This window comes from Petaurus breviceps, unplaced genomic scaffold (genome assembly GCF_028583685.1).
Source record: "Petaurus breviceps papuanus isolate PSGF00001 unplaced genomic scaffold, PetGlider_PUasm1.0 129, whole genome shotgun sequence".
Lineage (NCBI taxonomy): Eukaryota > Metazoa > Chordata > Mammalia > Diprotodontia > Petauridae > Petaurus > Petaurus breviceps.
Window position 1 is genome coordinate 10,117,409 of NW_027185665.1, and position 25,379 is coordinate 10,142,787.

Here is a 25,379-nt window from a genome sequence, read left to right on the forward strand (position 1 = left end):
CTTAAACTCTCTGGGTCTCAGTTTACTCAACTATAAAATGAAGGGAGTGGGGGCATCTAGGTGGCACAGTGCATAGAGCACCTGCCCTGAAGTCTGGAGAACCTGAATTCAAATCCAGCCTCAGACACTTGACACTTACTAGCTGTGTGACCATGGGCAAGTCACTTAACCCTGATTGCCTTGTCTCCCCCCTCCATAATTAAAAAAAATTTTTTTTAAATGAAGAGAATGGATGAACTGATCCATAAGGTTCAACTTATTCTACATTTAAATAAAAACATTGAACTTATCCTACATTTAAATAAAAATATTGAATTAAGGAAGTTCAAACTTTTAGCTACTAGCCTCCAAATGGTTACATAAAGCTGGAAATTAGAAACTGACTGGCCAATTTCATCCTATCCCTTAAACCAGGGCCCAGATAAATGTTGCACCATACCACAGTAATACTATAAAATGCTGAGCACTAAAATAGGAGAGGAAAAATACATTTTCAAAATTTTGGGAATTCTAAATGAAATGCCTCTCTCTCCACAATGAGAAGGAATTACACTAATGGTATATGGTGAAGTCTACCTTTTCATCAATTTCAAAATAGTTAAGAAATAGAATAAAATATCATTCCTGTAAGAAGAATCTCAACAAGATTGCCTTTCATAAATAATTCCCAATCAAGTAGATTATATAGAAGATAAGCCTAGATCATATCAAACAGCAGTGCTAACAGTCTGACAAGACAAATGACAAACCTGTGGCTGAACTAATACAACATCAATCAATCAATAAGCATTTACTTTTCTATTGCTATCTAAAAGGCACTGGGCTAATCATTGCAGATGCAAAGAATAAGTAAATATTCCCTGTCCTAAGGACTTTACATTCTATTAGAAAAGAAGCCATGTATATAGATAGGCACATCCAAGATACATGCAGGAATAGGCAACAAGCATTTATGAAGCACATGTTTCAGGACTGGTGCTAAGTGCTGCAGATACATAAAAGGGGGGAGGGGCAAAAACCAATCCCTGCTCTCAAGGAGCTCACAGTCTAGGGGGGAGGCAACATGCAAACAGCTGTTTACAAACAGGGTATATACAGGGAAATTGGAGATGATCTCAGTGGGAAAACACCAAAATTAAGGACTAGGAAAGGTTTTTTGTAGAAGGTGAGACTTTAGGTGAGACTTGAAGGAAGTTAGGGAATATCAGAAGTAGAGATAGAGGAGAAGGAACTAGCTGTTTAGGTAGTAAGTGTGTCTTTTACAGAAGATGGAATCTGAACTGAGTCTTGAAACAATCCAGGGTGTATAAGACTGGATAGGTAGGTAGGTAGAAAGAAGGATGGATGGATGGATGGATGGATGGATGGATGGATGGATGGACGGGCGGACGGACGGACAGACAGACACAGACAGATAGACAGACAGACAGATAGACTAAGAATCTTCTGCCTAGAGGTGACAACTGAACTCATAGAAGGTGATAAGGTCAGTGAGATAGTACAGAGAAAAAAGGGCCCTGACCTGAGTCTTGGTGCATAGTCACAGTTGGTGAGTGGGCATGGCTGGTAATTATGAAGGGAAACTGAGAAAAAAAAGTCAGAATGGTAGTTATTTTCTATATAGTCATTCACCAGGCCTTCTTAATTCTACATCAGCAAAATTGTTCGCACCCATCTCATTTCTATTCCCACTGCAGCCATACTGACCTAGGACCTCTATATTGTTCAATAGCCGCCTTATGGGTTTTCCTACCAAGTCTCCTCTCCTCCCTCTCCAGTCCATCCTAACCAGCTTTGTCCCATTAATCTTCCATATGCACAGATCTCATATAACCCTTCTGCTCCAAACCCTTAAATGGCTCATTGTCTACAGAGCAAAGTTTGGATTCCTTAGCTGGCGTTCAAGGCCCTCTACAATCTTGAGCCTCTTTTACCTCTCTCCCTCTCTCCCACCATGTACGCTACAGTATGTTCCAGTCAAATTAGACTAAACACTGTCTTGTGAACTCACATATTTGTCATGTTTTTATTATAGATAATGATAATAACAGCAATTATATATAGCACCTACTGTGTACCAGGCACTGTGCTAAGCACTTTATCAATATTATCTCATTTGATTCTCACAACAACCCTCTGAGGTAGGTACTATATATAGGGGGAGGGCAGTTGGGGTTAAGTGACTTGCCCAAGGTCACACGGCTAGTTTTTTTGTGTGTGTGTGTGTGTGTGTGTGTGTGTGTGTGTGTTAAGTGTCTGAGGCTGGATTTGAACTGAGATTCTCCTGACTCCACAGACGGTTCTCCATTCACTGTGCCACCTAGCCACCCCTTTTGCCTTCATTTTACAGTTGAGGAAATAGGCTGAGGTTAAGTAACTAGCCCATGGCTAGTAAATATGTAAAGCTGGATTTGGATTCAGGTCTTCCTGATTCTGGGCTCTCTATCTACCGTGCTACGGTATATATGTCATTTCCCTACACTAGACTTTAAAGTCTATGTTAAAACAAGGAACTTTGTCATATTTAATATTCTCATGTCTCCTATCTCTCAGTAGTGTTTCGTAAATAATAGACTCTTTAAAAATGTTAGTTGAATTGAAATGAGCTGAACTCATGCTAGTTTTTTTGGTATAGTATATATAGAAAAATATAGGTATGTACTTTGTACTACTTAGTATATTACATATGTACTCTAGAAGATGAACCAAACACATTTTTGAACTGGAAGGGCCTTAAGAAATCATACTCCATCCCTTCACTTACAGATGAGCAGACAACTAAAGAGGGGCAAATTGACTTGTCCAAGATCTTATGACTACTAAGGCGGCAGAATAGGGATCTATAAGGTCTATCTCTTCAAACTAAATTCTCATCACCACACAACACTACCTTGTCTAGTACATATTAACAGAAAACATTCCATGAGGTTGTGTAAGAGACAGAAAAATAAGTGGATGGCCCAAAGCATGATCAAATGTGATGTTTGTTATATTCCTAAGAGTTCACTTGAAGGACCAGATCCAACATGTTTTACTTTGGAATAGTGAAATGACTCAGAAAAAAATCTTGACTTGTGGTTGGAAACAGAACATGTCCCATACAGCCTATGCATCAAAAAAAAAAGAAGAAAAGCTGTCTTCCATCCCTTGCTGACTTCAATCACATGGTCTTGTACATGCTTATTTTCTCAGATAGGGGATGGCCACATGGGAAGCTCATCGAAAGAATAAAATGTATCGGTTAGAAAATATGAAAGAAAATTAAAATATTTAGGTTAAAGGTAGATCACTTGTGGTTATAGCAGGAGAAAGGGACCATGATCTGTTAAACATATGCACCCTGAAATATGTAAGTAGATTTTTTCCCCAGTTAATCCACAGATGCTACATTTCACTGAGTCAACACTCTACTCCCTCCCCCCCCCAATTAGCTCCATTTTAAAAAGATTGATCTATTTCTAAAATATTCATAGAAGATAGTCTTAACTTTCCCTCATCTGTATCTAAGATACAAGTCCAAGATCGAGCCATCAACACAAAGGGATGAAAAAATACATAAAATAAGATATAAACTTGGGTGGCATCATTCAGTAGAGTGACATAGGAAGCACATAGCAGCAGCAGGTTTATAAAAAATGAAATAATGAAAAAATAAAGGAAAATACAAATATCCCAAATCAAAGTCATTATAAAATAACCTCATGTAGAATAAAATCTGTTTGTGATTTATAAGAAAAATAGCTCCATACTATGGCTTCCCTCTAAATTTCTGTAGTTCTTTATTGTTGTGTCATTTGTTTTTTCATCATGTCCATCTCTTTGTGAACCCCATTTGGGGTTTTCTTGGCAGATATAGTAGAGTGATTTTCCAATTCCTTCTCCATCACATTTTACAAATAAGGAAACTAAGGCAAATAGGGTTAAGTGACTTGCCCAAGGTCACACGGCTAGCAAGTGTATGAGGTCATAGTTGAAGTTAAGAAGATGAATCTTCCTGACTTCATGTGTGGCACTCTATCCTCTATGCTTCCCTAGCTTCCCTCTGTATCTAGCCCCTTTGTAGCTCTTACTGGTCATTTATTTGGCATTTATATGTACTGAGTTGTAACGTTAGCTATTTTGCAGAATGTCAAAACTGGAAGGGATTTTTTTTAGGTCATCTCTCCATTTCTCTCATTATACAGATGAAGAATCAGAAGTTCAAATAAGTATAATGACTTATCAAAGTCACTATATTAATAAGGCCTTAAATCCAGGTCTTTTGGTGGTGCCAACACCAGTAATCTTTCCATTGTCAACTAGACTGTAAGATCTCTCAGTCTCAGTCCATAGAATGGGGTAAAAATAGCCTCTCCCTCACAAGTCTGTTGTGAGTACTAAATGACATCATAAATGTCATTAGTAAACTTCAAAGTACTATAAAAGGGCTATCATAATCAGTTAATTTGATGTTCTTTTTTCCCCTTTATGCTTTGATATATTCAGAAATCTTGACTATATAGCAGATATATAGTTACTAGCTTTGGTTTACTATAGTACTTTAAAAAACCCTACAAATATTCCTAAAAGCCAAATAAAATTATATCTGTGCAAAATTAACCTTATAGAGCAATTGCCATGAGCCAGTAATATGGCTAAGAGTATCCTTCTTGCATAACAGAAGAGTGGTTGGTCAATGATAACTCTATGACTAACTTCCTGCCAAAGAAGAAAAAAAGGTACCAACTGAAACATCTCTTGACAAGTAGTATTGGGCCTACTTCGACATTTTATTAGTTTACTTTTAATATGTATTATAAGAAATGAGTCTGGGAGGATGAATAGAGAGATTCGCCTAGGTAATAAAGAAGAAAAATAGATTATTCACCTTTTTTATTTATTTAGGGCAAATATCTCTAATGTCTTTAAATACTCCAATTAGTAAATAATTCATTGGTGCCAGGACACCAATGAAAATTTCTTATTAAAAAAAAAAACATCTTATTACTTTTCTTCCCACTTACTTCTGTAAAAGATTCAAGCCCACTACATATTTTTTTTCCCCTGGAGGGTAGGTTGGTGGGTTTGGGGGTTGAATTTTTTGGGTCAAATCTATGATTTTTTTGGTGTAGGGAGTTCCAGATGACCGATATTGGTCAGCACCTTCCTATCAATTTAGGATTTAGAGAGAAGTTTAATGATTTTCCCAGGGTCACACAGCCAGTATATAAATCCTGGTTTAGAGGTTTAGAAGTCTCGATTAACTGCAATATCTTGATCTGACTGCTAGGAAAACACATTTTAATTCTTAACCTGTTACAGTCCTCTGTGTGTGTGTGTCTGTGTCTGTGTGTTTGTGTGTGTGTGTGTCTGTGTCTGTGTGTTTGTGTGTGTGTGTGTGTGTGTAAAACCTAATACTTTTAGAAATCTCTTATCCTTTGAAGGACACTGTCCACAGACAGATTTTTCTAGGTGAGGCATTATTGACAGAAAATATTAAAAGAGATCTGCTTATACTTGAAAAATCTCAATGCAGTTCCTCCATAGCAGAAGCAGCTGAAGAATTCCTTTTAAAGGAGAGAAGCCTCTCTCAAATGATAGTTGGGCCAGGAGCAATTGCTCTTTACTGGAGCTCTTTCTTTCTCAGAGAAATGGCTTTTGACATGGGGATTGAATATAACCACTCTCATGAGTGTGTTAAAAGATTCATATTGTCAGTTCGCAAGAAAGGATCCTTTTTTTTTGCAAGAAAGAGTATCTGTTGTTGAAAGAATTCATCTTATCTTTGAAAAAATGGTATTAAAAAGTTGCTGCCAAGTTGTTTTCAGTCTTGTCCAACTCTTTGTGATCCCATTTGGGATTTTCTTGGAAAAGATCCTGTAGGGGCTTACCATGTCCTTCTCCCACTCATTTTACAGATGAGGAAACTGGGCAAAAAGGTGAAGTGACGTTGAACTTCACAGAACTAGGATGTATCTGGGGTCATATTTGAACTCGTCTTCCTAACTCCAAGCCTACTGTTCTAACCACTGCAGCACCTAGCTGTGCCTGTTAAAAGTATATTCTATTATATATTATGTGTGTGTGCTATAATAATATCTTATATAAAATATTTAAATACAAAATATATTTTAAAATATATTTTTAAGGCGGTCATGTGTGCATCTCAGTCATGAAAATACAAATGGAGTTAGATCCCAGGGTTTAAAAATGATCACATTGAACCCAGCTGAAATTAGGGAGCTTAATCAAAATAATTGTTTTGCCTCTCCCTCCTTCCAATCTTGTTTTGTTTTGTTCTGTACCGTTTCCATGGGAATTTAAGGAACTGGAGAACTTTTGAGAGTACTTGTGGCAAGATGCTTACTTTTTTTTTTTTGAAAATATAACAAGGCCCTGGAGTAAGAAGGACCTGAGTTCAAATCTGACCTCAAACACTTAACACTTACTAGCCGTGTGACCTCGGGCAAGTCATTTACCCCCAATTGCCCAGCCTACTCCCCTCAAAAAAAAAGACATATATATATAAAACAGGAATAAGAGAAGTGTGGACACCTACCACAAAGGCAATGAGTTGACATTGCAAAATATATATAATATCAGTTAGATCCAATGAGCTTTATTTTTATGGGCTAAATGCATTTTGAAAAGAATTTCCAGGGTTCAAATTTGCTAGCAAAAATACAAAAAAACCCATTAGTTTTGAAGGCAAGGAATATTTTGGTTTTGACTTTGTCTCCCTAGCACCTAGCACAATGTCGGGAACCTAGTAGAGGGTTAATAAATGCTAGATAAATGAATATTGAATGTAATTTATAGTAATAGAAGGAGTTAGTGATACTGATAAAACAAAATTTTTTCACAACTCATGACTAAAAATTGCCCATTGACAACATTAGTTTGAAGAAACATTCATCCTTTCATTCAACAAATGATTATTAAGCTCAAATACACATCAGGATAAATTGTTTTAAACCACAGCATAACCAGCATAGGCCTTTGGAGTCGAAGATACAGTCTTTCTAAAAACAAAATCCTATTAATTTTGCTTAAGTTAGTGTACGAGCTACAGTAGACAAAGAATTGAACAACGTGTCAACTTCCATCAAAGAATTTTCCTTTGAGTTTCTTGTAAGTAGTCTCCCTCTACTGAATTATCTCGATGCTGGCTCCAGATTTTCTTTTATGGGGAAAATGAGATACAGGGAAGGGTAAAAATAAGCAGAGTCTAGAATTTCACATGACAAAAGTCAATGATTTTCTGTTAGTGTATAGGTGTTTGTATAGGGAGAAAGGGGATGAGTGGAGGAAGGAGAAAAAAAAGAGGGAGAGAGAGAAAGAGGGGGAAAAGAGAATCAGAGAGAAGGAAAAAAGGAAAAGGAGAGGAGGAGGAATATGGGAAGAAAAAAGAAAAATGAATAATTTTATAGCATAGGGGCCACCAAAGTTAATAGTATTTACTAAGCTCTCTCTGAGTGTAAGACTGAGCAGCTACCTCCACTCCCTTAAAAAAGAGAAAAGAAAAGAAAAACATTTTTTTACTATGTATTTTAGCTTCTATTTTAAAATCTGCACACTCCAAATAATACTTGAATGCAAAGTTTATCAATGGTTCGTTACACATACATTCAAGTGAAATGATAAAACCTTAACATAATATTTTCCTCTTTTTTCTTTCCTTTGTGATTCCATTGTCTCCTATCTTTCCCCTACCCCCTCACTTTTGTTGATTCTAACTGAGCAATGGAGATTTGAAAAAAAAAAAAAAGAAAAGAAATTGCATCATATGATTAAGGAAAAACCAAATCTTAACAACCTTCTGCCCCCAGGGTTCACCTACCAAAACCTCTTGTGCAAATTTTGCTTTAGAGAAAATCAGAAGAGATGTAGAGAAAGGGAGAACAGATAAATGGACTTTCTTCTATCTACTCCTGTGGACAAATTAAACTACTGAATTTCCAAAGTGCCAAAGAGCCACAAAGGTCGAAGGAAATGGAAGAGGACTCCAGAAGCCCAGGCTCAAATGAAAAAGGTCTACCTGCAATATGACATCATGGTCAGTTTTGACTTATCTCAATCGCTTGCATCAGTACCCTCACTCATCCATTTAAACACATGATTGTGCTTTGCCTTATACAATGTTGCTTTTTGTTTGTGGTTGTTGTTTATTGTTTGTCCTTCATTTCTGAAATGGACTGTAACATCAGGGAGGCAATACCGTGACGTGCAAGTGAATTTGATTTAAGTGAGGCAGGGCTGGGCAAAGTCATCCGCCTCACTTTCTCCTCTGGAACCATCTGAGTCCAGTGGCCAGATATAGATCAGGACCAGTGGAGATGACCCAGGATGCAGCAGGGGCTCTTGACCTTTTCAAGCTAAGGTCTTTAACAGGTCTCAGTTTGATTGAAGCAATGCCCATTCAGAGATTAAGGCTTAATAAGAATTGAGAAATGTTGTTATATAATGTTGTTTGAAAGGATAGTCAATTAGTCAATCAACAAATATATGCTGAGCTTCTGCTATTTGAAAGGCATTGTACTTGAGACTATAAAAATAGACTCCTGCCTTCAAGAAGCTTACAATCAAGTTGTGCTAAAAAAAATAAAAGAGATAAATGATTAGATAAAACAACACCCAAGATGTTACAAGATTTTCACATGATTAATTGTTAAATCAATCATAGGAGAACAGAGTGAGGATATATGACATTACGGGCTGGTGTAATCTGGGAAGTCTTAATAGAGGAAGAAAGATATAAACTAGGTCTTGACAAATATTAGGATTTAGATGGGTAGAGAGAAGTAAGAAAAGTGTTCTAAGCATGATAAAGGCGTCCAGGCAGTAAAGTCTAAGAGGTGTTTTGGGAAAAGTGAGAAGAAAACTGGATGGAGTGCAGTGTTCAAGAACTTGTTTTGTTATTGAGATGAGAAATATGATTTCATTGAGGAAGTGTTTTCAAAACCTAATTTTGTTTTGAAAAATTGAAGTTGTTTAAAGAGTTGTCTTTTCAGCATTGTATCCATGAATATCAAACTGGAATCATCCAGAAGCACAATGTTGATAATACTGCAAAAAAAAAAACAAAAGAAGCTGAAAAGGTAGCTCAGGGTGAGATTGTGTCCCACATGGATGTCATTTTTTTTTTGGCAGCTGGAGGCTATTGATGGTATTTTTGTTTTTGTTTTATAGCATTGCATTAACCTGATAAAATGGTGTTTTAGAAAGTTTTACCTGGCAATGGTGTGTATGATGTATTGGCTACAGGCAAGGAATTGAGCTAGTATGTTCAAATAATAATCCAGGCTGGAAGTGATAAGGACCTTAGCTAGAATGGTAATAGGGGAAATGGAAAAGAAGGAATGGACATTGTGAAAGAATTAACAGGTCTTGGAAGCTTCTCTGTGGTAGAAAAGGAGAGAATGATACCAAGGTTCCAAGCAGAGTGAACCAGGAAATAATGATACCATAACAGAAATATTGGATGGGGAAGCTAGTTTGGGAGGAAAAGAAAAATTTCAGTTTAGATGTATGGACAAAAGATGGTGGCCCAGCAGCGGCAAGATGTAGTCAGGCTGTATCCAACTGACTAGCAGGTGAAAGAAGGGAATCTAAAGGAAGAGGTACCTTGGTGGCACGGAGGACAGGATCCTGGAGTTGGAATCAGGAATAACTGAGTTCAAATATGACCTTAGCTACCTACTTACTTGCTGTGAGACTCTGGACAAGGCAATTAACCTTTCGCAGCCTTAGTTTCTCCATCTGTAAAATGGGGATAATAACAGCACCTACCTCACAGGAACAATGCATGTAAAGTGTTTTGTAAACATTTCATATATATATATATGGTACATGTTTTTATTGTTATCATTATAGAAGTAGAATAGTAGTTGGAAACTGGATTTTTAGAAGACTTGGTAGATGACAGAATGTCAGCAAGATTCTCTTAATTTTACAACAAAAACACCTGAGAAAACAGATGCAGACAATTTTTAAAAGGACTGAGAAAAGTCAAAGAGGAATGTTCCACTCAGCAAAACCTAGCTATAGCAAAAGTCACAGAAACTCAGTAAGACTGAATGGTGAGGGGCGTATTCCAGGAATCCAATGAAACTGAATCATATTTGTGTTTCTCTCAGAACCCTTTCCTCCCCCAGTTCGACATATGTATAAAATGTAGGTCGATCTCCTGGTGTGGTGAGGCAAAAGGCTTCTTTACTCTCCCTATTAGCAGAGAGAATGAAGTGTTCCTGGAAAGAAAAGTAGAAATGGCTCAAGAAAACAGAAGAAAAGGATTTTGAGGAGGCAGAGGGAAAACAACATGACATCAAGAAAGAAAAGTTTGGAAAAGGTGGGGTCCTTAATCATGGGAACTTCTCTTTTCTCAACCAAAGTAACAAATTACAGGATAAAAAGTATGGAATAGAGATTGTTAACTTGGAATTGAAAACCAAAACAAGATCACAGGAGAGCATGTAGCTGTCTTCGATGAGTTCAAGCCATCGAGGCTTGTTGAACTCTCTAAAGAGGCTGAAATAATGTGTGAACGTGATTGATGAGTTGTCTCTACTGATCATTGTCTCTGAACAATCAGAAAGAACGAGAGAAATGCAGTTGGGATAGAATCAGTGTCCAGACTTTTACAAAGGAGAAGGGAGTGAATATCTCCAGGGGCTTATAGTTCTAATGAGATGGTTTTGCCATCTTGAAATCTCCAGTCCTGTGCTCAGCTAAGAAGAAATGCTCCCAGGACCTTCCCCTCTGTCTTCCTACTTAGTAGTGTCTAGAAGGGCTTGGGAGACTGGACTCCTCACTATACCCCTGGTCAAACCCCTCTTGGAGATGGGATCAAGGCAGCAGGACTGACCATATGACCACTAACGAGCCAGCTCTGTCCTTGGATACCCAACTGACCTGAGATAGGAGCCGTCATACCCACCCCTGGGAGGAACCAAGGCCGAAGTCTAGACTCCTTAATGATGTTCTGAGCCCTGAGCTGCTTTTTAACTTGGAGCTCTAATTTAGGAATCCTCTTCTTAGGGTAGAGGAGTTGCATTGCCAAAGCTGAGGTCAGCTTTGTTGAATGCTATCCAGAACCACAACCTCTCTATCTCCCTTCCTGGACTGGAAGCAAATTTCAGGCAAGGGGCTGGGAGAGGACAAACATCTACTTCCCTCATTTCCCCTCTTTGGATTCTAGCTCCTCACCTTACAGCTTTTCAGCATCTCGCTCTGAATACCTAGGGCCTTTTGACCTGGTTTCTATAGCATTAGTATCTCTCCCCTAATTATCCCCTCTCTCTCCCCCACTTTTTAAATTAAAAGACTAATTTACAAAACAGAAATTGGAAAGCTTGACTTTGATTCCAGTCAAGTTCTATAATATGTTATTAGAGGGGTGGTTTCTGGGCACTTAGAGAAATGGTGATCACCGTGAGTTCATTAAGAACAAGTAATACCTAACTTGTTTCCCCCTTTTTAAAACAGGGTTGGCTCACTGAAAAAGTAAAAGTTTGCCATAGATATGGTATACCTTGATTTTAGCAAGGCATTTGACCAAGTGTCACGGCATGAACAAAGTAGAGAGATATGATGTGGATAATAACATAGTTGAGTATATTTTAAAGTGGTTTGTTAACCAAAACCAAAGAACCTTGCACATTCATCTGATGGGGTACTTTTTTCTTGGGCCTCAGCCCTACTACGATATCTCTCCCCAGTCCAAAGACCCCATCTCCGGCAAAAACTCATGAGTGGGGCCCCAGTGAGGCAAACTACCTCTCCCTGTTACAAGAACAAGCCAACCTCTGCAGAAGTTCCCTTGTATGAACAGGACCATCTTGTACCAGCAAAAATATCATTTACTAATTCCCACAGTTACCATATGAAATCCAGAGGTCAAGCTACAGATGTGAACTCCTGAGGCTATCTTGTACAAATAGGACGCCCATTTCAGAAAAGAATGATGCCTGTGACCGAGGTACAGAGACTGTATGTTCCTTTAGGAATTGACGACTCCTTGATCCCACCCTCCACCACCTAATTAGCATGCTTGCCACATAATGCGTTGTACCTTTCCTATATAAGCTTTAGCATCACTCCTGTTAGGTTGTGAGTTCTCTAAAGAGTTCTGCCCCATTATATAACATTAGGATAAATTTTTTTGCCACTTGACTGGAAGACTGTATGAGTCCATGAATTCTTTCCAGATGACTCTGCCCTGTACCTCAATAGTTCCCCCTAAACAGCATCACAACCTACATAGAAAGTCTTCAAACACTTAAATTTTGTGAAAATGATTCAAATTTATTACTGGATCAGTATCAACTGGATATCATCATCGTAACATTTGTATAGTGTTTTAAGATTTATAAAACACTCTGATCACAACAAATCTATGTTGTAATTATTACAAATATTGCTACCTACATTTTAACAGAAGAGGAAACTGAGGCTTAATTTGTGATTTGCCTATGATTGTAAAGGTGGTAAGTGCATTGGGTGGCATTCAAATTCAGGTATCTTCTCACTCAAGGTTCAGTATTCTTTCTAATACAGAAAGTTGCTTCGTGCCATCAATGGAGCTCCATAGTGATCTACCTGTTCTTGGTCTTGTGCTGTTCACCTTATTTATAAATTATGATGAAGGAATGAATAGGATGCATATCAAGTTTAGGATTGTCATGAAGTTGCAAGTGATATAACCATTAGGAATAAGAATTTTAAATGACCTTGACCTGAGAGAATAGTGGTCTAAATTTAATAAAATGAAACTAAATGAACTTTATTCCCACATGTGGGTTCAAAAAAACCTGCCACACAAATCAGTCAGTCAAAAAATGCTTATAAAGTATCTACTATATGCCAGCCACTGTGCTAAGCACTAGGGATACAAAAGGAGTCAAAAGACAGTTTTTGCCTTTAAGTAGCTCACAATCTAATAGGGGAGACAAGCAAACATGTACATAAAAAGATATGCATGGGAAAAATAGAAATAATGAGCTAGAATTAACAGGGTTTGGGAAAGGCTTCCTGTTGAAGACTTTAGTTAAGACTTGAAGGAAGTCAGGAGCAGGAGACACAGATGAGGAAGGACGGCATTCTAGGCATGGGACACAGCCCAAAGATGGAAGGTCCTGTGCACTTGACAGCCATGAAGCCAGTGTCACCAAAGTGAAGATTATGTGATGAGGAGTAAGGTTTAAGAAGGGGGGGGGTTGTTATGAAGGACTTTGGATTTCAAATAGAGTATTTTATAATTTAATCTGGAGGTAATAGGGAGCCACTAGAGTTTATTGAGGGGAAAGAGGGAGAGTGTGACATGGCTGGACCTGTGCTTTAGAAAAATTACTTTGGCAGATGAATGCAAGAGAGACTGGAGTGGGGAGAGATTTTAGGCATGTAGATTGCATATACCAGGCTATTGCAATAGTACAAGCATTATGTGATCATGGTTTGAGCCAGGGTGGTGGCAGTGTCAGAAGTAAATGGGATAAATTGTAGAGATGCTACAAAGGTGAAATCAACCAGCCTTTGCAAGAAATTGGATATGGGTGGTAAGAGAGAATAAGGAGTTGAGAAAGATACTAGACACCTTGTGAATCTGGGGGAGAGGATGGCATTTCCCTCTACAGTGATAGAGAAGGTTGAATGTGGTATAGGGAGGAGAATTGAGGGGGAAAGGTAATGAGTTCAATTTTGGCCATGTGGAGTTTAAGATGTTTACCGGATATCCAGCTAGAATTGTCTGAATTGCAGTTGGAGGTCATGCTGGGGAAAGAGAGGTAAATTTGAGGTACAATATGGAGGAAATGTATCTCCACAAAAGCTGATGAGAAAATGATCTAAGGGTCTTAGTGGATTACAAACTCAAGGTGAGTCAACAGTGTATTATAGCAGCTGAAAACACTGATGTGAAGTTAGACTAGACTGCACTGAGAATTAGTCTCCTAAATAAGAGAGATGAACATTTGGCTGAACTCTGTCCCTGTTTGGGCATCCAGGTCCCACAATTCAAGGAAGATGTTGACAAACTGGAAGGTGTCCAAAGGAAAGCTGCCAGAATAGCAAAGAAACTTAAAATAATCTTAGAGAATAAATTAAAGGAATTGGGCATATTTCATGATGGATAATGGGTTTTTAGTGCTGGAAGGAAGTGTAGAGGTCATCAAGTGTAATGTCTTCATTTTACAAGTGAGGAAAGAAGGTCAAGAGAGGTTGAGTGACTTACCCAACATCTCCCAGACAGCACAGGAGGATGTGCAGTTAGAATTCACTTCCTGCAGACGACCTAGCCATGGAAAGTTAATAAGTACTTTGTGGCACTTTTGTGGCTACACAGCAGGCCCCAATTATTTTATTTCCTTTGGAATAGTAAAAGAAAACAACATCAAACAACAGTAATTTCTCAGTGAAACTGAAATATTCAAGGAAATCCAAAATAGAAAGACGAGCCTGAAACGTGATTTGGGCTCAAAGCTAAGCCAATGTCTAATCAACTTGGCATGACTTTAATCCTTCAAAAAAGAAGACATTCTCAATGTCTGTAAGTCAACCTACATGATCTACTGGAAAAATGGAAGGCACAGAGAAGAAAGACTAGACAGCACATCTGATCCTTCCACATAGACTAAAGACAATTTACATCTTTGAATAGTTTCTTCTCTTTGAGTTGGAATAATCCTTTCACTCCTCTTCTTTCTTTCACTTTGGTAGTTGGCAAGTTTTCTAATCTAACTATTGAATGAATTGTCCTTGAATGTTAATCAAATAATATTATTGTAATGCAACTAAATGGGTAATTGATATAACCAAACTCTTACTTCATTCCTGTATCCCCCTACTGTTTCTTTCATGTTTTAGTGATCTGTGTTTAATGCTTTTACCCCCAAGAAAAATGAATAAAATGTGACTTGATTTTAAAAATGTTCAAATTGTAATCAGTACTCTGGCACTATACATCTTCCCCAGTAGATGCAGAAATAAGAACTATGCTTACTAAGACATACCTCTTATTAAAAGGCAGCACACAGAGTTCTGTTTCTAATTGTTGAAAATGTTTCTTACATGAGGAGTAAAAGGAAAAGCATTTATGCTAACACATCTGATTGTGCCTTATAAGTACACCAAAATTAATCTTACATGAGAACTTTTTCTGCTGTTGCTTTCTATATGCTAAAAGGCTTTTCTGAATATGTGGCCTTTCATTAGGTCAATGATTTTTGTTTGCTTGTTTTTCTATAATTTCTTTCTATGTCTGATTGGAACTTACTGCACCTTGGCATTTCATTGAGGAAAAATGTTATTTTCGTCATAAAAGAGACTTATTGATGCAATCACTCTGACCAATGGCAGCATGATATCCACTAAATATTAAGAGGTCTGAAAGAAGGTAAGAGCACAGTGGGTAGGGAATCGGGGCAGATTTATGGGAGCACATGGACAAGTCACCCAGGATGATCAGGTATGGATGGGTTGTGATCAATAACCACTGGAAGGAGTCCCCACATCATTAAGATTATAGATACATATTCAAAATATCTAGGTCCCAAGTTTTAATTTCTGCTTCTGCTCCTGGATGGGTAATGAATCCTTTTCATGGAATCCACCCAAATCCCTAAGAACTCAAAGAGAGGGTAAATTTAGGGATAAGACCTTGTGGGAAGCAATGCAGTGCTAAATTGGAATATAATGGGAATGTGTGTGTGTGTGTGTGTGTGTGTGTGTGTGTAACATCTTTATCACATGTAATACCACAGAGTAGCATTTACATGGGGCTATTTTTTATTTACTTAGTATTTTATTTTATTTTTCTCATCTACAAAATATAGAAAACTCTGCGGACTCAAGGGGGTATTTTCATTTTTGTGAAAAGTGTTGATGTTAATAAGTAGAAAGTAGTTGCAATAGTACTATTATTTATGGTAGTTTGGAAGATTACAAACTAGATTCGTGACCTTTTGGAGTTTTCAGAGGAGAGAAGATTTTTAGTATCAACTGTGAAACATTGCAGAATTCACAATTTATCATCATTCCTTGTCATCATTTCATCTATATCAGAACCTGGTAAATTTAATGTGCAAGGGAAAATAAAATTCAAATTAACTAGATTCAAATCATTTGATGCTTATATTAAAGAATAATTGGTCCTTTCAAAAAAAGATGGAAGAGCTAAGAATCCTGAGATCCAGTCCAGGCCAATCCAGGCTATCTCTAATTTTATTTTATTTCAATTCTACTATTAGATTGAAGTTGATAGAACAACTCAGCCTACCACCACCATCCTAAAGTGTAAAAACATAAGGATGGTAATATCACCTATCTTGCAGGGTTATTGTGAGGATCATATAAGATAATATTTAGAAAAGCACTTAGGATAGTTTCTGGCACATAGTAGGCATTATAGAAATTCTGGTTCCCTTCTCTTCCCAATGATGGTCTAAAGACAACATAAAGGCAAGAGCACTTGGCCATATATATATATCCGCTTGGTTTTTATGTTTGTTAGTTTTTTTTACCATGAGAGAAGTCCTAAAACCTGGCTGAACTCAAATGCTAATTCCAAAAATATTGGAATACAGATTGAGTTTCTCAGAGTATTAATAAACTCCAAATCTGAATCGCCTGTTCAAATTGAAAGATTTCTCCGCGTGTCCAGTGCCGCATAACTCCGAATGACCTTCTGATAGAACCCTGAAACAAGGGGGGAAGCTATTTAACCCAGATAGGTTGGACTTTTGATATCCAACTTATAAGATTAGAGCACTTCTGTAAATCTTAGTAACCTAGGGGAGGGTGAAAGAATCCGAAATGAAGCTCTTGTTATCTCTTTTTTCAGGGCTGAGGGGCTCTTAGTTTCCACGAGTGCCCACTTTCATTCCTTTCAAATGTATTATACATAATTATGCAAAAAATTTAATGGAAAAGGATGCAAGCATGGTAAATATCTGGATGCCCTGCCATCATCTAAAATTCAATATGTCCAAATGGAATCAACTATATTCACTCCAAAATCTAACTTTCCCACTTTTATCAATGGCAACACCATTCATTCAGCCAGCCAGCTGGGAAACTAGAAATGATCTTTTCTGGGTAGCTAGGTGGCATGGTGGGTAAAATGCTGGAATCAGAGTCAAAAGACCTGAGTTTGAATTCTGCCTCAGACACTGTGTGACCTTGGGCAAGTCATTTAACCTCAACAAACCAGTTTCCTTATTTATAAAATAAGGATAATAATAGTATCTACTCCCCAGGACTGTTGTTAGCATCAAAGGAGATTATATAGAATATAATACACACATGTATACACACATATATAATACATATATACAGTACTTCATAAACTTTAAAACATTATATAAATACTCACTATAATTATTGTTGTTACTATCTTCCCTAGGCATCACTCAGTTGCCAAGTTCTGTTCATTCTTCCTCTACAATAATTTCTGAATTTTCCCTTTCTTTTTTTACTCTCCCCTCCAATAGTACTCTAGTTTAGGCCTTCATCCCTTCTTGCCTAGGTTATTATAATATCTTCTTAGCCTTTCTGACTCCAGCCATACCCCTCTCTAATCCATCCTTTATACTGCTGCCACAGTAATGTACCCAATGCACAAATCTGACCGAAACCCAATTATGTTGACAGACATACACAAACCACAAATACTTAATGGCTCCCCACTGTTTACCACATAAAATGTAAACTCATTAATTCATCTGCCATCAAATGCCCTCTACCATCTAGAACTAAATTACCTTTCCAGTCTTACCTCATAATTATTCTTTCAAATATTCCACTTACCAACCTAAAGGGTTATTTGCCACTCCCCGCCCCCAGTCTCTCCCTACTCAGCTTCTAGGTGTTTGGGAACACTGTCCCTCATGCTTAGAAGGGCCTTCTTTCCACTCCTCACTGCTGAGTCCTTATGTTACCTGTAAGGCCCAGCTCGGGTGTCCTCCCAGAATCTCCCTCTGATCCCTCCAGCTACATGAGACAGTGCCCTTCTCGAATCTCTCATAACCCTTTGGTCGTCTCTGCATACTTCATCATAAAGTATTTTATATACAAATGGATTATGCAGTTGTGAGTTTGGAACTACAGACTGTTCATCTTTGAATACCCATTGTTTGACCAGTAAATGCCATTTAAGTGACACTTGATGGATATTTGTTGAATTGAATTATTCATTTGACTTGGTACTCAGTAATGGGAGTGTAGAATGGTACATGTCCTTTCAGGATACAGTGATAGAGACTGAAACTGTTATTTCATTGGTGTTGGAACTCCCAGTGAGGTGTTTCCTCTGCCAAAGTAGGTCAGCACCTTAGCTCAGGTATTGATGGTTTTGAGGCCAGTTCTCTGACCACTATACTACATTGCCTCTTATTTCAAATATATTATTTGTTGTTTTTTAAACTATTATTCTTGGGGCAGCTAGGAGCTGCAGTGAATAAAGCACTGGCCCGGGAGTCAGGAGGACCTGAGTTCAAATCAGATACTTGGCACTTAACTATGTGTCCTTGGGCAAGTCATTTAACCCCAATTGCCCTGCATTCCCCCCTCCAAAAAAGAATTATTATTCTTTCTAAGTCATCAAATCTACTGAATCCAAAGAATAAGCCACAAGGGATTGTCTTCAGACATAGCATATTGTATAATATATTGATATATAGATAGATAGATATGATGATATATATAGTATATTGTATAGTATATAGAATATTATATAGTATATTCAGATATAGTATATTGTCATTTGTTGTTAAGTAAATTTTTTCAATCATGTCTGACTATGACCCCATTTGGGGTTTTCTTGGCAAATATTGGAGTGGTTTGTCATTTCCTTCTCCAGCTCATTTGACATATGAGGAAACTGAGGCAGAGTTAAGTGACTTGCCCAGGGTCACGCAGTAAGTGTCTGAGGCCAGATTTAAACTCAGGAGAACATGTCTTCCTGACTCTAGGACCAGCCCTCTATGCACTATGGCACCACCTAGCTGCCCATTATAGTAAGTTTATTTGCATCATCATCATCTGTGGAACCTGGAGGGGACATGTGCCCTAGACCTGATATACTAAGATATCATTCAATTGTTTGTGGTATATACTACAGGCACACACATGTGTGTAAGCATGGGCATCCTCAGAGATTTTTTACTCTTCGTGTCCCTCAGCATCTGCCACAGTGCCTGGCACATAGTAGGTGCTTAATAAATGCTTGATGATTGATCTATCACCTAAAAGTTGATCCTATTCATACCCAAGAGGGACTATAGTTATTATCTTCACTATGTATATTTGGTCTTTTTTATTAATATCTGACATTAATATACTTATTTAAATTTTGCAAATTAGTTTAATTATTTCATTAAAGCATTATAAGTCTTACAGAGTCATTCCCATTTGCAGATGAAGAAACTGAGGTTCAGAGAGACCAAGTGACTTTCCATGGTCATATAGCTAGTTAAGTGTCAAAGATCAAATCTGAATTCAAGTCTTCCTGTCTCCAAGTCCAGCAAGCAATGTTATATATTTGAACTGTAACAAGGGCTGAATAAGAAGTGTTATACTTGGCAAGAATTTTTAAAAATTACTCATGGTTTGCAGAATTGAGCTCTTATTTAAAGGACAGTGAGGTTCAGTAGAAAGACCACTAGAGTCAGAAGACCTGGGTTTGAGCCTCAGCTCTGCCACTTACAGGCAATGTGACCTTGGGCAAGTCATATCACATCATATCACTTTCAGCCTAGTCTCCACCTCTAAACTGAAGATACTGTGGTGTCTACTGTTATAAAGACCAAATAATGCTCATGATAACACTTAATAAATCACAAATTGCTATGTAAATGTCATTGTTATACCTGCTTTTGACGTTTTCTCTCCAGAAGGCCAAAAGGATATTACCTTAGATACAGAAACGATAGAAAGGAATGACTAGAAACAATCACAAAATAGGCAACTAACCAAAAATAAGTAATAATAACAGCAATAAAATGGTATAGAACAGAGTTGTTGAATGGGAAGGTTATAAAAGATGACCTTTAAGCTTCTTTTCAAAGCTAAAATTCTATGTTTCTGCAACAATTCTTTGTAGAGCTTTACAAGTTATAAAGCCCTAGGTCAGCCATGATTTCTTTTGATCCTGACAAACAAGCAGGGTAGGCATTATTCTTTCCCTTTTTTAACAAATGAGGAAACTGAGGCACAAAGAGGTTATATAAGGATGATTTGTTCAAGGTCCCGCAGGTAGAAAATGGCAGAGTCCAAATAAGAGATCATGTCTTCTGACTCTTAGATCAGGGCCCTCCCATTTTATTAGCTCACAAATGTATGCGAACCTACTGTGCTTAGATACAAGACATGTCATTTGAAACCAAAATCACAGAGCCATAGATTTTACACTAGGAGAGGCTTTAGATGTTAACTAGTCCAACACCTTGATTTTTACAGATGGGGAAACTGAAGCCTAGACAAGTGAAGTGATTTACCCAAGATTACAAAGGGATTAAGTGGCAGAGTTGGGGTCAAAATATGTTTGACAATATATTGAAATTTGCACCAAGGTCCTACTGAAAGCATCTTCAAGGTATTTATATCAATTTAGGCAAGTAATTTAGAAAAATTTTCAATTATCCTAGTAAGGTTTCCCTAAATCTTTGAGGTTGGTGGATTTTATTTTCATTTTTGTTATTTTTTAAAATAGGTAAGCTGTATATCTACCACTCAGAATCACCATCACTGAACAGTGAATGGCAGGCTATGATTTAATTTTTTGACCCTGTTTAAACTACTTTAAATGAAATATGGGGTGTATGCAGATAGTATACAGTACAAGGGAAAGCCAGCTATGGCTGGCTTCATATGCTTTCCACTTGAGGGAAGCAGGATATTATTTAATCACGTTGGGCCAATGAGGTAATTACATTGGAGATAGATAAGAGCTTTAGGGCTGTCGGAATAAAGAAAATGTAAATACCTTCTTACACTGCACCACTGCAAAGATTAGAGAGAGAGCAAACAATCCTTGAAGCCTGGAAAACAGAACCCAGAAAGCATAAGGCAGCCCAGTGCAGCCTGCAGCACTGAGCCAAAAATCTATTTCTCTTTAGTACTGAAGGAAGCAGAAGTCACCGCAAATTCAACTTCTAAGACCACAGGCTACAAGAGCCAACCCCAGCTGCTCTAAAGTGTTAGTTTCAGGCCTGTAATTAGGGTTGTTGGGTTTTGCTTTTTTCCTAAAAGAGGCTAAATTCTCTTCCAGTACAGATGGGAAAAAAGAAAAAAAAAAAGGCAGATAATAGGTTAAACCTTTTGGTCTCTCAACGCGAAAGCAGAAGATGTAACCCCAGTGCACACAGCCAATGAAAAAAACAGCATGTCAGAGATCTGCCAACTCTATACTCACAGCCTCAAATGTCTCCCGATTTCGGCAGCTGGGAGATAACTAGCCCATCTCTATGCCACTGTTGCTTCCATCAGCTGCTGAAACATAAAACAAATATGGGTACGAACCCCATCAGTGAGACTCAGCCTTCCAGGGCATCAGTCTTCAGCCAGCACTAAAGAGGAATTGCGGACTGCGAACCTGAGTGCTAAAGAGTAAGTAAATACCTTTCCCCTGGCAGTGATAGAGGGCAGATAGATGCTTCAGCCTTTGGTGCTGCCGCTGCTCTGATGCTGATGCCGCCGCCGCTGCCTCCCTGGCTCCTCTGTGTAACAGCGCCCGCAGTTTAGTGCCGCTGACTCCTTGCCAAGCCGGCTGCTGCCAGGAGTCTGGGGGGTCCTAGTGCCCTCTGCAGCAAAGAGGACTTACACTTCCCAGGCTGGCTGATGAATGAATGCTCTATTAGCCTCATTCCTGGTATCCAGGACTTGATTGGTAGGCATCGGTATTCATCATCCTGGCACGCTCTGCTTTGGAAGGGAAAATGACCCGCAATCTGAAAGTTTGGGGAAAACCGGCTTGTTGGCTGTCAGCTGACTGTACCGAACCTTTGATATGGACAAGTATGAAAATGGGATGACAAGAGGGGAACTTGAGAAGAAATTCAACTGGAATACATCAAATTTATTGTAGTCACAGGCCAGTGGATTTAGGGCTAGAAGGGACCACAGTGTTCACTAGTCTGACCCCCTCATTTTATAGAGAAATAAACCATGGAGAGAAAAGATTAAGTGAATTATCCAATGTCACACAAATGACCAAAGTCACCAGAGGCAGGGTTGGCATTCGACCCAGTTTTTCTGACTCCAGATTCAACACTTTTTGTTGTTGCTTTTAGACATTGGAATACAAAGAAATATAGAAGAAATAAAATGCCAAATATAGACAGACTAATTATAATGGCTAACATTTACATAGTGCCTACTATGTGCCAGGCACTGTGCCAAGGGCTGTACCAATGTTATCTCATTTGATCCTTACAACAACCCTGGGAGATAGGTGTTTTTATTATTTTCATTTTACAGATGAGTAAATTGAGGCAAACAGGTTAAGTGAATTCCTTAGGATCTCAGATAGAATCTGAACTGGGCTCTTGCTGATTCCAGGCCCCTGTGCCATTACATAGCACTTTAGAGTTACAAAGCTCTTTATGTATTTATTCTCTCAAAATAATGATCCTGTAGAGGAGGTCATGTAAGTATCATTATTTCCATTTTATAGTTGATGTAAGTAAAACAGAGAACCTAAATGACTTTTTAAAATTCATATTGCTTGCACACATTTCAAATACAGTTTCACTTTCAGTGCAGTTCAAGTGACATTACACTGCTCCACCTCCTTCTTCCTCATTTTGCATACTAAATTTCTAATTTCTCTGTGTTCTAGGTCCTGGTTGGAAAAGTGGGTAGAATGCTGGACCTGGAATCAGGAAGGCCTGAGCCCAGATTCAGGTTCAGATACCTACTAGCTATGTGACCCTGGGCAAGTCACTTAACTTTTTGGCTTCAGTTTACTCAACTATAAAATGGGGAAAATAATATCACTACATCCCAGGGTTCTTGGAAGGATCAAATGAGATATTTGAAAACAGTTCATAGCATAGTGACAGGATCATAGTAGTTGTCATAAATGCTTATTCTCCTGCCCCTTCTGTCTGTTGGGAAAGCAAGTAAAAGAGACATGGTGAATAACTGACTGAGAAGTAAACCTACAAGAATCCAACAAAGGAATCAAGCAACCAACAAGTAATTATGAAGCATATAAAACAGACAGAGTGAGAGGCAGCCTGGCTGGTAGATAGAGTCTACCTAGTCTCATCTTCCACCTCTGACACATTGGTGAGTGACCCTTGGCAAGTTACTTAAGCTCTCATTGCCCCCAGGAAATTTTCTAAGACAGGGATTCTTGACGTGGGGTCCAAGAATTTTTTAAAAAATTGTTCATAACTATATTTCAATATAATTGATTTCCAAAAAAAAAGGAGGTAATGAGGGCTGATACTAGGAGAATTGGGAATGATGAGAAAGGAACAGAGATTTCAGAGGATTATGCAAGTCCTTGAATGTAAGAGGATGGGATGACTGGGGGGTTTCCAGTATTACTGGGAGGGAAGTGGAAACAGGAAAATCAGGAGGAATTATAGTTACTGGACTACTTGTTATTTGTCCTTCATTTTTGAAAGTTGGGGTGATATCTTGACTTGTGAATGAATTAGATTTAAGTGAAGCCAAGATGCACAAAGTCATCAGCCTCACTATCTCCTTCTGAGTTGTCAAAGTCCAGTGGCAGGACAAAAGTTGAGAAGAATGGCCATGACCCAGGATGTTGTGGATGACCCTGGCATCTTTGAGGTGTGGCCATCCTCTAAGTATTCAACAGCAACTGCTTCTGCCACCTTAAGTGTCATTGGAACAAATTGTTCTCATTCTCCCATTCCACTGGGGGGAGACTTTGAATGCTTGGGGTAGACATCACTTTAACTCACTGACAGGTTTGAGGCCTCATCCTGGTTTTGCCCGTATCCCGAGAAACGGTTTTCTAGGCTATGGCTACTACAGTTTCTTGGAGCTACAGATGAAAGTAGAGTGACAGGTAGACACCCAAAGGTGATTGAGTAGCTCTGAAAAAGGCTGGGGCGGCCCTCCCCCCAGACGTGCTAATCCTCCCCACTGGCTTAAGGCTGTTAGTCCATATTTTCTAAGAAAGCATCTAGGTCTTAAACTTATCTACCAAATGACCCTGGCAAGATTTTAATAAGAGATTGTGAAGACTTTGCCGCATTGATTAGAGCATGACCTGGAATTCTCTACAACAATTTGATTTGAACAGTTCATCCAGGCAGTGATACAGTAGTAAGAACATGGGCTCTCCAGTCCAAGAGCATGAGTTCAAATCTCACTGGAAACACAGACAAATTACTTCCTGACCCAATTTTCCTCCCTTAAAATGAGGAAGTTGGCCCAGCTAATCTCTTAGGTCCCTTCCAGCTTTAACATGCCTATCACAGGAACATAATACAAAATTTGTCAGAATTCTGGTGGAATTGTATTCCTAAAGCAAATGCCATGACAATATTCCTGAAATCTATTTACTCTAGAGGCATAAATAAAAGTGTTTCCCAGCTGATTCATAAGTACAATCTCTTCAGTTCTGTTCAAGGATAAAATTGCATCACTAATGGATTTTGATTTTGATTCAGACAAAGCTGTTGACATACCTTTAGGCACTTCAGATAATTTTAATTGAAAAAAAAAAGTTGTGAGAGAACTAGAAACGGGACTAGAATTTTAGCATGTGTTTGAAATGTTCAATGAATGAATGAATGGACACTACAATTCTGTGTCATAGTGACAGATACTTTTCAAGAGAATGCGTAATAATAATAGCTAATATTTATATAGCACTATGTGCCAGAAACTGTGCTAAATGCTTTATTATTGTGATCTCATTTGATCCTTATAATAACCCTGCTAGGTAGGGAATATTGTTATCCCCATTTTTCAAATGAGGTTAAGTGACTTGCACAGTTAATGCCTGTGACCAGATTTGAACTCAGGTCTTTCTGACTCTAGGCCTGCCATTCTATGCACTGTTCCACCAGCTATGCTGCATAATAAGAAATAGGGATTCCATGCAAAACAGACCTGGCTTTATGCTATGTCCATCAAACCTGGTCTTATTTGGGGGGGGGGGAGGCGGTAATCACAAACAGACCCCTGGAAAAAGTTCTTGAGCTTTGCTGATACAACCGGGCTTTGCAGAGTGTAGATCACCTAATGGTGGACATACTTCTGTGGGACCTCCTTCTGGGAGAAGACATCCTGTGGTTCCCCTTCCACATGGGCAGGAGCAGCTTCTTGACATTGGTTATGTAGCCACAACAGGCTGCATTTCTAAAACTATCAGAGTAGCTGAGACATCTCTCTCTCTCTCTCTCTCTCTCTCTCTCTCTCTCTCT

The 25,379-nt window shown here is 38.4% G+C and overlaps 1 protein-coding gene across 1 annotated transcript in view; it reads right to left on the reverse strand.

The window, feature by feature from the left end:
• LOC138173362 (ras-related protein Rab-27B) overlaps positions 1-21,622 on the reverse strand; it is a 240,163-nt gene extending 218,541 nt beyond the window's left edge. The window contains exons 1-2 of the mRNA XM_069103401.1: positions 21,589-21,622; positions 21,383-21,459 (exon numbers count right to left, since the gene is read on the reverse strand). The gene's annotated coding sequence lies outside the window, so the exon portion shown is untranslated. The remainder of the gene's footprint in view (positions 1-21,382; positions 21,460-21,588) is intronic.
• Positions 21,623-25,379: the final 3,757 nt, after the last annotated feature.